This window comes from Bubalus bubalis, chromosome 1, assembly GCF_019923935.1.
Source record: "Bubalus bubalis isolate 160015118507 breed Murrah chromosome 1, NDDB_SH_1, whole genome shotgun sequence".
Lineage (NCBI taxonomy): Eukaryota > Metazoa > Chordata > Mammalia > Artiodactyla > Bovidae > Bubalus > Bubalus bubalis.
In genome coordinates, this window is record NC_059157.1 from 122,380,820 (window position 1) to 122,393,569 (window position 12,750).

At 41.9% G+C, this 12,750-nt stretch overlaps 1 long non-coding RNA gene across 2 annotated transcripts in view; it reads right to left on the minus strand.

Moving 5' to 3' along the window:
- LOC123333810 overlaps positions 1-12,732 on the minus strand; it is a 32,828-nt gene extending 20,096 nt beyond the window's left edge. For both annotated transcript variants that reach the window (XR_006551395.2, XR_006551396.2), the window contains exon 1: positions 12,606-12,732. This is a non-coding gene — a long non-coding RNA (uncharacterized LOC123333810). The remainder of the gene's footprint in view (positions 1-12,605) is intronic.
- Between the last annotated feature and the right edge of the window lie 18 nt (positions 12,733-12,750).

Consider the following 12,750-nt stretch of genomic DNA (forward strand, 5'->3'; position numbering starts at 1 on the left):
GCTACTTACTACATGTACTTCCTATGTGCACACTGGCATCAAGAGCCTACAGTATCCAGAGAAGTAACATAAATGAATGAAGAAAGAATAGCAGACATTGTGGAGAAATAGGAAACCAGAGAGCCTATCTAAAGCTATGCAGTATGGCCATCTCTTTTTGATCAGACTCTAGACTTTTTAAAGAGGAATCTTCTAATTTCTCAAAGGTAAAACGAGTTTAATTTTTGGAAAACTCCTGGGCACTTCAAACAAAAAATCTGAAACTTTTGTTTCAGGCCAAATCTGAAATGCTGCTCACCAGTCTGTAACTCTGCTCTACATTTTGGTATAAATTCTTGGGAATTTAGTTCAAATATTTAGTTCAGCCTGATAAAATCAGCCTAACACTCTCTATTCTTTGGCCTTGGGATGCTCACCAAGGTTCTTACGATATAGCTGTCATTGATTAAATGTTGTCCACGTTCTGGGTGCAGGGCTCAGCATACAATAGACACAATCTCAATCAATGTGTTTCCTTTCCACAACTCTCTGCTTTACCTCTATTTATTTTATTTTACATATGGCAAAGAATAAGCATGGAGAGACAAACTAACTTATCTAGTATTATGTCTAATGAAGAAAGAAAGCAATCTCACATCAATTTAGTCTTATCCCAAAGACCAAGGTATTAAAAATTACAATCTTTATCACATTGCAATTTCTTTTTGTTTTGATCTCCCACCAACACCACAAAAAATCTGGATCTCTTCGAGAGTCAAAACTGATTTTACTCACCATTGCATGGTAATGCTTCAGATCCCTAATCATCAAGATTACAGATCCTTCCTCCTTCAGTCTATTCATCTGTTCATTCATTTACTTAATTATCCAACACTTTCTGAGCTATTCACTCTGCTGAATACCTGCTATTCACTCTGATATGACTTTGACTTGGAGACTTGTTGAGGGCTCAGTCTGTGGATGTCCCTGTATGGGTGGTTGGAAGAGTCACAAAGGAGATAAATATAAACATGTGCTTCAGGTTAGAGCAGGCCACCGCCTAAGCCCTCTGCCTCAGAAGCCAGATCTATTGAGTTTGGATGCCAATTCTGCCCTTACAAGCTGTGTAACTTGGGGCAAACTATTAATACTTTGCTTATCTGGGCCTCAGTTTCCTTATCTGTTGTGACTAAAACTTAACTTACTGGCTTTTTTGAGTACTAAGTGAGTTCATACAAATAAAGCTCTTAGGATCCAAATAAATTAGTATTATTTAGTGTGATGATTAATCTTATGTCTCTACATGGCTAGGCTGTAGTAGCCAGTTGTTTGGTCAAGCACCAGTATAGATGTTGATGTTAAGGTATTTTTTTAAAGATGTGAAAGTCATTCAGTCATGTTCTGACTCTGAGAACCCATGGGCTGTAGCGTGCCAGGCTCCTCTGTCCATGGAATTCTCCAGGCCACAATATTGGAGTGGGTAGTCATTCCCATCTCCAGGGGATCTTCCCAACTCAGGGACTGAACCCAGGTCCCCACATTACAGGCAGATTCTTTACTGTCTGAGCCACCAGGGAAACCAAAGAATACTGGAGTGGGTAGCCTATCCCTTCTACAGGGGATCTTCCCAACCCAGGGATTGAACTGGGATCTCCTGCATTGCAGGCAGATTCTTTACCAGCTGAGCTACCAGGGGAGCTCCTTTTTAGAAACAACTGAGCGACTGAATTGAACTGAACATTTAAATCCCTAAACTTCGAGTAAAGCAGATTGCTCTCCATAATGTGGGCAGGCCTCATCTAATCAGTTGAAGGCCTTCAGAACAGAACTGATGTTTCAGGGGATAAAAAAGGAATCCTCAAGACTGCAGAACTCAAGAATTCAACATCAACTTTTATCTGAGTCTGCAGTTTTCTGGCCTAACTCTACAAATTTTGGTCTTGGCAGCTTTCACAGTTTCATGAGTCAACTCTAAAATAAAGAATAATTAGAATGAATAAAGGATAAATAAATAATTATTTGAAATATATCTATCCTTCTCTCGCAAAGAGTCGGACACAACCGAGCGACTGATCTGATATGATCTGATCCTTCTCTCTATATATACATATAATATTATAATATATATAAGATATTATTAATATCTTGCTGCTTCCAAGTTAGAACAGTTGGTAAAGAATCCACCTGCCAATGCAGGAGACACAAGAGACACAGCTTCAATCCTTGGATCGGGAAGATCCATCCCCTGGAGAAGGAAAAGGCAACCCACTCCAGTATTCTTGCCTGAAAAATTCCATAGACACAAGAGCCTGATGGGCCATAGTCCATGGGGTCACAAAGAGTCAGATGCAAGTCAACACACACATGAGCATGTTATAACTTGTCAAACATTATGTTCAATATAAGGATGATCTATCTACCTATATCTATATTTCCTATTGATTCTGTTTCTCTGGAGAATGTTGCCTTATACAGTTTGTGTTACATTAAGGAGATTTAAAGTAAAATATCACAAATTGACCTTGATTATTGATGATCAAACTAGGGGGTTATTTCTAACATGCTTAATGTTTAAAAGGAAATCTTCCCCTAAACAGAACACAAACAAAATAAAGTAGTGAACAGTCCTTCACCAACTTGCTTCAAAGTAAGTTTTTATGATTCAAAGAGTCAATTTTATAGCAGAATTCCATCTTTTTTTCTCTCTCCCTCTTTTTTTCTCTGAGGAGATAGATCTTTGAGGCTGGGAGCTTATGCGGGGACCTAAGAAAGAAATTTAAGTCCGCATAACAAGACAAAGACTTGTTACAACTCACAAACTAAGGATTTTCCCACATAATGCTTGAAGAACTATGCTGATATGCAGTCATTTGGTACCATGACTCCATCCTCCCTCTGCTCCTGGCTCACCCCATTGTAGAAAAAGCCCCTTGGCCTTTATTACTTGCCAAGGACACTTGCCAAGGACTCGGAGGTGAAAACTGTCCAGGGCCACGAGACGGAGCTTACACATCTCATCTAAAATCCCCACCCCTCTCATTGTTGCCTTTTCAACTTCTGAACATAAAATTATATCTGCCTGCTAGAAACAGTTCATATCCTGTCACCATGATTCAACTATGAATGACATTAAGTGAGATTCTAATAGAATGAAGGCAAGAAAAAGAGTCTTTCTGAACAAATGTATCATTTACAAGTGGCTAGGTTAATAAATATATCTGTTCTACTTGATATAATAGCCATCATTCCATGTGCATCAGTTCAGTTCAGTTCAGTCGCTCAGTCGTGTCCGACTCTTTGCAACCCCATGAAATTGCAGCACGCCAGGCGTCCCTATCTATCACCAACTCCCGGAGTTGACCTACTATGTACTAACTACTGTCAGAAGTAATGTACACATATTAGCTTACTTAACATCACAACACAATAAAGTTTTACTTCTTCATTTGAAAGAGGAAAAATCTAATGCTCAAACATGTTGCATAAATTTTCTGAAGTTATTCTGCTCCTAAGTGATAGAACTAGGATTCAAATGTTTGTGTTTTAAACCATACACCTTGCTACCTCCTCTAAAACCCCAAGGGGATTCAAAGGACTGTTTTAAGTAGTGGTTATGACAGGAAAGCACCAACGTTCTTAGTATTGGTAATCTTCATGTTCTAATACTAGAATGCATGTTAAACTTTCACACTTGTGCTCTGATTTTTCTCATGAGTGCTAAATAATTCTATAGTCAATTGTTTACTTAGAAATATGTTCATCCACTTTGCTTTTATGATCTGAGAAGCCCTGAAAAGTCAATAGTAACACACATTGTCCCTAAGTGAAACAATTACCTTGCAACAACTTTTGCATTTCTCATCATTCACCATTTCTGGGATGCTACCTCTTGGGATTGTGTTCCTTTGTCTCTTCCATCACCCATAGTCTCAGCTTTACTTTCATCTCTCTGTGTATGTCTTGTACTAATTCCTGTTCTCAGGATCATGGTCGAGCTCAAGTATTAGTCACATATGGAGTAAACCAGTGGACTACTGGCTGTTTCCACTCATATCTCCCTCCTTGACAGCAACACTCTACCCACATGCTTCCAGATCCCCAAAGTGTAGACTCTTAGTGGGCAGCAGCAGAGATTAAGAAGAGACAGGAAGAAGCAGGAAGTCAGTCATAGTGTGGAGAAAAAACACATGATAAGGATGCCTAATCCCTAAAACCCAAGGACCCTTATTTGATTTGATTCACAAGGGAACTCCTGTAGGACAGTGTTTAAAGGTGCGAGCTTTAGAGTCAAAGTGTACAGTCTGGAACCCCAGCATTTACTGAATCCAGTCCTGGGAAAGTGATCTGACATCCCTATGTCTCTGTCACCACACATCAGTTCAGTTCACTTGCTCAGTCGTGTCCAACTCTTTCTGACCCCATGAACTGTAGCACGCCAGGCCTCCCTGTCCATCACCAACTCCTGGACTCCACCCAAACCAATGTCCATCAAGTTGATGATGCCATCCAACCATCTCATCCTCTGTCGTCCCCTTCTCCTCCTGCCCTCAATCTTTCCCGGTATCAGGGTTTTTTCAAATGAGTCAGTTCTTCACATCAGGGAGCAGAGTATTGGAGTTTCAGCTTCAACATCAGTCCTTCCAATGAGCACCCAGGACTGATCTCCTTTAGGATGGACTGGTTGGATCTCCTTGCAGTCCAAGGGACTCTCAAGAGTATTCTCCAACACCATGGTTCAAAAACATCAATTCTTCTGCACTCAGCTTTCTTTATAGCCCAACTCTCACATCCATACATGACCACTGGAAAAACCATAGCCTTGACTAGATGGACCTTTGTCAGCAAAGTAATGTCTCTGCTTTATAATGTGCTGTCTAGGTTGGTCATAACTTTCCTTCCAAGGAGTAAGCGTCTTTTAATTACATGGCTGCAATCACAATCTGCAGTGATTTTGGAGCCCCCAAAAATAAAATCTGACACTGTTTCCACGGTTTCCCTATCTATTTCCCATGAAGTGATGGGACCAGATGCCATGATCTTCGTTTTCTGAATGTTGAACTTTAAGCCAACTTCTTCACTCTCCTCTTTCACTTTCATCAAGAGACTCTTTAGTTCTTCTTCACTTTCTGCCATAAGGGTGGTGTCATCTGCATATCTGAGGTTACTGATATTTCTCCCAGCAATCTTGATTCCAGCCTGTGCTTCCTCCAGCCCAGCATTTCTCATGATGTACTCTGCATATAAGTTAAATAAGCAGGGTGACAATATACAGCCTTGATGTACTCCTTTTCCTATTGGGAACCAGTCTGTTGTTCTATATCCAGTGCTAACTAAGGCTTCCTGACCTGCATATAGGTTTCTCAAGAGGCAGGTCAAGTGATCTGGTATTTCCATCTCTTTCAGAATTTTCCACAGTTCATTGTGATCCACACAGTCAAAGGCTTTGGCATAGTCAATAAAGCAGAAATAGATCCTTTTCTGGAACTCTCTTGCTTTTTCGATGAACCCTTGAATGTTGGCAATTTGATCTCTGGTTCCTCTGCCTTTTCTAAAACCAGCTTCAACATCAGGGAGTTCACGGTTCACGTATTGCTGAAGCCTGACTTGGAGAATTTTGAGCTTTACTTTACTAGCGTGTGAGATGAGTGCAATTGTGCGGTAGTTTGATCCTTCTTTGGCATTGCCTTTCTTTGGGATTGGAATGAAAACTGACCTTTTCCAGTCCTGTGGCCACTGCTGAGTTTTCCAAATTTGCTGGCATATTGAGTGCAGCACTTTCACAGCATCATCTTTCAGGATTTGAAATAGCTCAACTGAAATTCCATCACCTCCACTAGCTTTGTTTGTAGTGATGCTTTCTAAGACCCACTTGACTTCACATTCCAGGATGTCTGGCTCTAGGTCAGTGATCACACCATCGTGATTATCTGGGTCGTGAAGATCTTTTTTGTACAGTTCTTCTGTGTATTACTGCCACCTCTTCTTAATATCTTCTGCTTCTGTTAGGTTCCTCCCATTTCTGTCCTTTATTGAGCCCATCTTTGCATGAAGTATTCCCTTGGTAGCTCTAATTTACCCAAGTAAGACAGTAGGTGTTGCAAGAGGGCATCAGAGTGCAGAAACAGTGAAACCATAATCACAGAAAACTAGTCAATATAATCACACTAGGACCACAGCCTTGTCTAACTCAATGAAACTAAGCCATGCCATGGGGCCACCCAAGATGGGAGAGTCATGGTGGAGAGGGCTGACAGAGTGTGGTCCACTGGAGAAGGGAATGGCAAACCTCTTCAGTATTCTTGCCTTGAGAACCCCATGAACAGTACCAAAAGGCAAAATAATAGGATACTAAAAGAGGAACTCCCCAGGTCAGTAGGTGCTACTGGAGATCAGTGGAGAAATAACTCCAGAAAGAATGAAGGGATGGAGCCAAAACAAAAACAATACCCAGCTGTGGATGTGACTGGTGATAAAAGCAAGGTCCAATGCTGTAAAGAGCAATATTGCATAGGAACCTGGAATGTCAGGTCCATGAATCAAGGCAAATTGGAAGTGGTCGAACAGGAGATGGCAAGAGTTAACGTTGACATTCTAGGAATCAGCGAACTAAAATGGACTGTAATGGGTGAATTTAACTCCGATGACCATTATATCTACTACTGCGGGCAGGAATCCCTCAGAAGAAAGGGAGTAGCCATCGTGGTCAACAAAAGAGTCCAAAATGCAGTAATTGGACGCTATCTAAAAAATGACAGAATGATCTCTGTTCGTTTCCAAGGCAAACCATTCAATATCACAGTAATCCAAGTCTATGCCTCAACCAGTAACACTGAAGAAGCTGAAGTTGAACGGTTCTATGAAGACCTACAAGACCTTTTAGAACTAACACCCAAAAAAGATGTCCTTTTCATTATAGGGGACTGGAATGCAAAAGTAGGAAGTCAAGAAAACACCTGGAATAACAGGCAAATTTGGCCTTGGAAGATGGAATGAAGCAGGGCACAGACTAATAGAGTTTTGCCAAGAAAATGCACTGGTCATAACAAACACCCTCTTCCAACAACACAAGAGAAGACTCTACACATGGACATCACCAGATGGTCAACACTGAAATTAGATTGATTATATTCTTTGCAGCCAAAGATGGAGAAGCTCTATACAGTCTACAAAAACAAGACCAGGAGCTGACTGTGGCTCAGATCATGAACTCCTTATTGCCAAATCCAGAGTTAAATTGAAGAAAGTAGGGAAAACCACTAGACCATTCAGGTATGACCTAAATCAAATCCCTTATGAATATACAGTGGAAGTGAGAAATAGATTTAAGGGCCTAGATCTGATAGACAGAGTGCCTGATGAACTATGGATGGAGGTTTATGACATTGTATAGGAGATAGGGATCAAGACCATCCCCATGGAAAAGAAATGCAAAAAAGCAAAATGGCTGTCTGGGGAGGCCTTACAAATAGCTGTGAAAAGAAGAGAAGTGAAAAGCAAAGGAGAAAAGAAAAGATATAAGCATCTGAATACAGAGTTCCAAAGAATAGCAAGGAGAGATAAGAAAGCCTTCTTCAGTGATCAATGCAAAGAAATAGAGAAAAACAACAGAATGGGAAAGACTAGAGATCTCTTCAAGAAAATTAGAGATACCAAGGGAACATTTCATGCAAAGATGGGCTCAATAAAGGACAGAAATGGGAGGAACCTAACAGAAGCAGAAGATATTAAGAAGAGGTGGCAAGAATACACAGAAGAACTGTACAGAAAAGATCTTCACAACCCAGATAATCATGATGGTGTGATTACTCACCTAGAGCCAGATATCCTGGAATGCGAAGTCAAGTGGGCCTTAGAAAGCATCACTACAAACAAAGCTAGTGGAGGTGATGGAATTTCAGTTGAGCTATTTCAAATCCTGAAAGATGACGCTGTGAAAGTGCTGCACTCAATATGCCAGCAAATTTGGAAAACTCAGCAGTGGCCACAGGACTGGAAAAGGTCAGTTTTCATTCCAATCCCAAAGAAAGGCAATGCCAAAGAAGGATCAAACTACCGCACAATTGCACTTATCTCACACACTAGTAAAATAAATGCTCAAAATTCTCCAAGTCAGGCTTCAGCAATATGTGAACCGTGAACTTCCAGATGTTGAAGCTGGTTTTAGAAAAGGCAGAGGAACCCGAGATCAAATTGCCAACATTCGAGGGTTCATTGAAAAAGCAAGAGAGTTCCAGAAAAGGATCTATTTCTGCTTTATTGAGTATGCCAAAGCCTTTGACTGCATGGATCACAATAAACTGTGGAAAATTCTGAAAGAGATGGAAATATCAGACCACCTGACCTGCCTCTTGAGAAACCTATATGCAGGTCAGGAAGCAACAGTTAGAACTGGACATGGAACAGCAGACTGGTTCCCAATAGGAAAAGGAGTACATCAAGGCTGTATATTGTTACAAGGCCGTATATCTGTCACCATATGCAGAGTACATCATGAGAAAAGCTGGGCTGGAAGAAGCACAAGCTGGAATCAAGATTGGCAGGAGAAATATCAGTATCCTCAGATATGCAGATGACACCACCCTTATGGCAGAAAGTGAAGAGGAACTCAAAAGCCTCTTGATGAAAGTGAAAGAGGAGAGTGAAAAAGTTGGTTTAAAGCTCAACATTCAGAAAACGAAGATTATGGCATCTGGTCCCATCACTTCATGGGAAATAGATGGGGAAACAGTGGAAACAGGGTCAGACTTTATTTTGGGGGGCTCCAAAATCACTGCAGATGGTGACTGCAGCCATGAAATTAAAAGACACTCCTTGGAAGAAAAGTTATGACCAACCTAGACAGCATATTGAAAAGCAGAGACATTACTTTGCCAACAAAGGTCCGTCCAGTCAAGGCTATGGTTTTTCCAGTGGTTATGTATGGATGTGAGAGTTGGACTGTGAAGAAAGCTGAGCACCAAAGAATTGATGCTTTTGAACTGTGATGTTGGAGAAGACTCTTGAGAGTCCTTTGGACTGCAAGGAGATCCAACCAGTCCATTCTGAAGATCAGCCCTGGGATTTCTTTGGAAGGAATGATGCTAAAGCTGAAACTCCAGTACTTTGGCCACTTCATGAAGAGTTGACTCACTGGAAAAGACTCTGGTGCTGGGAGGGATTGGGTCAGGAGGAGAAGGGGATGAGATGGCTGGATGGCATCCCTGACTCGATGGATGTGAGTCTGAGTGAGCTCCGGGAGTTGGTGATGGACAGAGAGGCCTGGCGTGCTGCGATTCATGGGGTTGCAAAGAGTCGGACACGACTGAGTGACTAAACTGAACTGAAAGGTGAAAGTGAAAGTGAAGTCGTTCAGTCTTGTCAGACTCTTTGCAACCCCGTGGACTGTAGCCCACCAGGCTCCTTTGTCCATGGGATTCTCCAGGTTAGAATACTGGAGTGGGTTGCCATTTCCTTCTCCAGGGATCTTCCAGACCCAGGGATCAAACCCGGGTTTCCTGCACTGCAGGCAGAAGCTTTATCCTCTGAGTCACCAGGGAAACCTGAACTGAACTGATCTCTAATTTTCTTGAAGAGATCTCTAGTCTTTCCCATTCTATTGTTTTCCTCTATTTCTTTGCATTGATCCCTGAGAAAGGCTTTCTTATCTCTTCTTGCTATTCTTTGGAACTCTGTATTCAAATGGGTATATCTTTCCTTTTCTCCTTTGCTTTTCACCTCCCTTCTTTTCACAGCTATTTGTAAGGCCTCCTCAGACACTCATTTTGCTTTTTTGCATTTCTTTTTTGGGGATGGTCTTGCTCCCTGTCTCCTGTACAATGTCACGAATCTCCGTCCATAGTTCATCAGGCACTCTGTCTATCAGATCTAATTCCTTAAATCTATTTCTCACTTCTACTGTATAGTCATAAGCGATTTGATTTAGGTCATACCTGAATGGTCACCTCACATAGGAGATGGTATATATAAACCTCTGTTTATATTTAAAGACCAATGTCTGTAAGTTGTTTTTCCTCTTTAAGTTGATGGATTTCTGGTGAGCCATTATCTCATCTATCTGCTCTGAGGGAAGGACAAAAAACTAGACAGGATTAGATATGCCAGAGATGGCATGGATCTCAGTGGAGTAAACAGCATCAACCACAGCCTCACAAATATGCTGTGGGCAATGAAGTAATCAGTCTCACACAGACCTGGACTTAAAAAACAAAAAACATGGGGCCATACTGGCCACAGAGTTCATCCCTCTAATTCCTGACAACTGTTGGTTGATAAAAACAGGTCCTAATGTACATTAAAAGGCCTGTGCACAAATACATTCACTGAATTAAAATCATGTTTTTATTACTCTAATCTAAAAAACAAAGACAAAAATTTAATAATCTTAATTCTGAATTGACTGGAACAAAAAGATAAGACTATTTGATTCACATGATGGTGGTGTAGTCCTAAGCAAAGTCTGAGAACCTCCCCTGAGCTTAACAGTCCTTAACACATAAATAAATCAAATGTGATTGATATCTCTCACAGGACCCTACAAAACATTCATCTAGGTATAGAAAGAATTAATAACTGTGGGCCCAGACTCTGAGGACTTAGCCTGGATGTGGTCCTGCCCTACAGAGCAGCCTGAGAGCCTTTCCAGGGTCTGAGGAGGCTTTCAGATAAGAAAGGACACCACTTGCTTAATTCCTGCTTATCCCAAATTAAATCTCTTCATCTAGCTTATGTGTTACCCTTTTCATTGGTGGTGGCGGTGGTTTAGTTGCTAAGTTGTATCCAATTCTATTGAGACCCCATGGACTGTAGCCTACCAAGCTCCTCTGTCCATGTGACTTACCAGGCAAGAATACTGTAATGGGTTGCCATTTCCTTCTCCAGGGGATCTGCCTGACCCAGGGATCAAACCTGCATCTCCTACATTGCAAGAGGATTCTTTACTACTAAGCCACCAAGGAAGTCCACCCTCTTCATTGCTAGTCCTTAAATCTCCATGCAGACTTGTCCTTTGGATTTAAACCTTCCTAAGGTATCTGACGATAGCCAGGTGGAAATGAGGGTGGTGGTGCTTGGGATTTTTTGCTTTTTTATATATTTTTTAAAAGTGTAGTTTTAGTCTCACAGCAAAATTGAGCAGAAGGTGCAGAGATTCTCATATTCTGTCTCACCTCACACATGCATAGCGTGCACCACCAACATTCCCCCAAGTGGCAGAGTTCTCTTCACCCCTCTCATTCACACTATGAAAAAAATTTTTAACTCCCTCTTTACTATAAACTGGCAGTTGCCATAGGAAATATTGAAACATATCTTGTTTTCCCTTTTGCAAGTTTATTTCTGCCTGGGAGGTGCTTCTGTTTTTATTAAAACCATAAGGGCTTCTCCTCCCACCACACTGGCACCACACACACAAAGAGGTTCGGAAAACATTTTAATTATTCCAAACCACAGCATCTGAGGTACACTTCTGAGTAACTACAAAGAAGGAAGCTTTAGAGACCCACAGAGCAAAACTAAAGGCTGAATAAGCTAAAATCTGAGGTGTTGGCCACAGCCAGTCACACTGCAAAAGCCAGAACTTGGACTTCTAATCCCAGGACAGGTCTCTTTCTACTTGGGGGGACTTTTTAGATGCTGTCACCTCTGATGAATAACATCCGAGAAACACCCTTTGGAGGGGCAGCGGGTCTGGGTGGCCAGGTCCCTCTGAGAATGAATCACTGCTCTAAGACAAAGTGCTGTGAGAAAGAGGGTGATGATGATGTGCGTGTGTGTGTGTGTTCAAGTGTAGGAATGGTGGAAGGTAGGCTGGGTGTGGGTGTGTACAAGTGTAGGGGTAGGGGAGGGTAGGCTGTATTTCCATAAGGATGGGTGTGTGTGCTCAGTCAAGTCCTACTCACTGAGGTACTTCTTGAGACCCCATAGATTGTAACCAACTCAGCTCCTCTGTCCATACAACTTTCCAAGCAAGAATGCCAGAGTGAGTTGCCATTTCCTTCTCCAGGGGATCTTCCAGACCCAGGGACTGAACCCGTGCCTCTTGCCTTTACTGCATTGGCAGGTAGATTTTTTTTTTTTTTTTTTTTTTTTTTTTTTTTTTTTTTTTTTTACCGCTGTGCCACCAGGGAAGCTCAAAGGACATATATTTCGGTCAAGCTGAGATGTAGTTGGGCAGAGTGGGCTGAGAACCAGAGTACTGCATATGCTATCAACTTGCTGTATGGTCTTACGAAAATCACGTTTCCTTTCTGGGTCTCAGTTTCCTAATAAATAAGGTATCAACATTTCTTTTATGATTCTAAAAGAGATCTCAAAGGGACGAAAGGGCATTGGGAGGAAAGGAAAATGGGGAGGAGGCTGAACGGAAAGGGAGGAAAGTGTGTGAGGGAGGTTAGAGGGGTGGAGAGCCATAGAAATGTCTTTTAATCAGCGAGGGAAAAGTCGAAAATGAAACTGTGCGTCCCTTGAGGTCTTAATTTTTCATCTTGGCATCTTTTAGTGTTTAGACATACGTAGTCATTTTTGGATAAATGTGGATTGAATGAACGGAAAGCCTGGGAAGACTCACAGAGGAAAAGGGCAAGAGGAGAAAAGACAGGAAACGAGCAGCACCGGAACACTATGCGTACCTGATCCTCCTCGAGTTGTCCCGACTTGGCTGGCAGGACCCTCCCGCCAGAGTTCGGGCCCCATCGCGGGCTCCCGCGGTCCCTCTCGCTTTCCAGCAACCCGCCCGGAAACCGCCAGAGGGCGCTGAGCGGCGGCCGGGTCAGG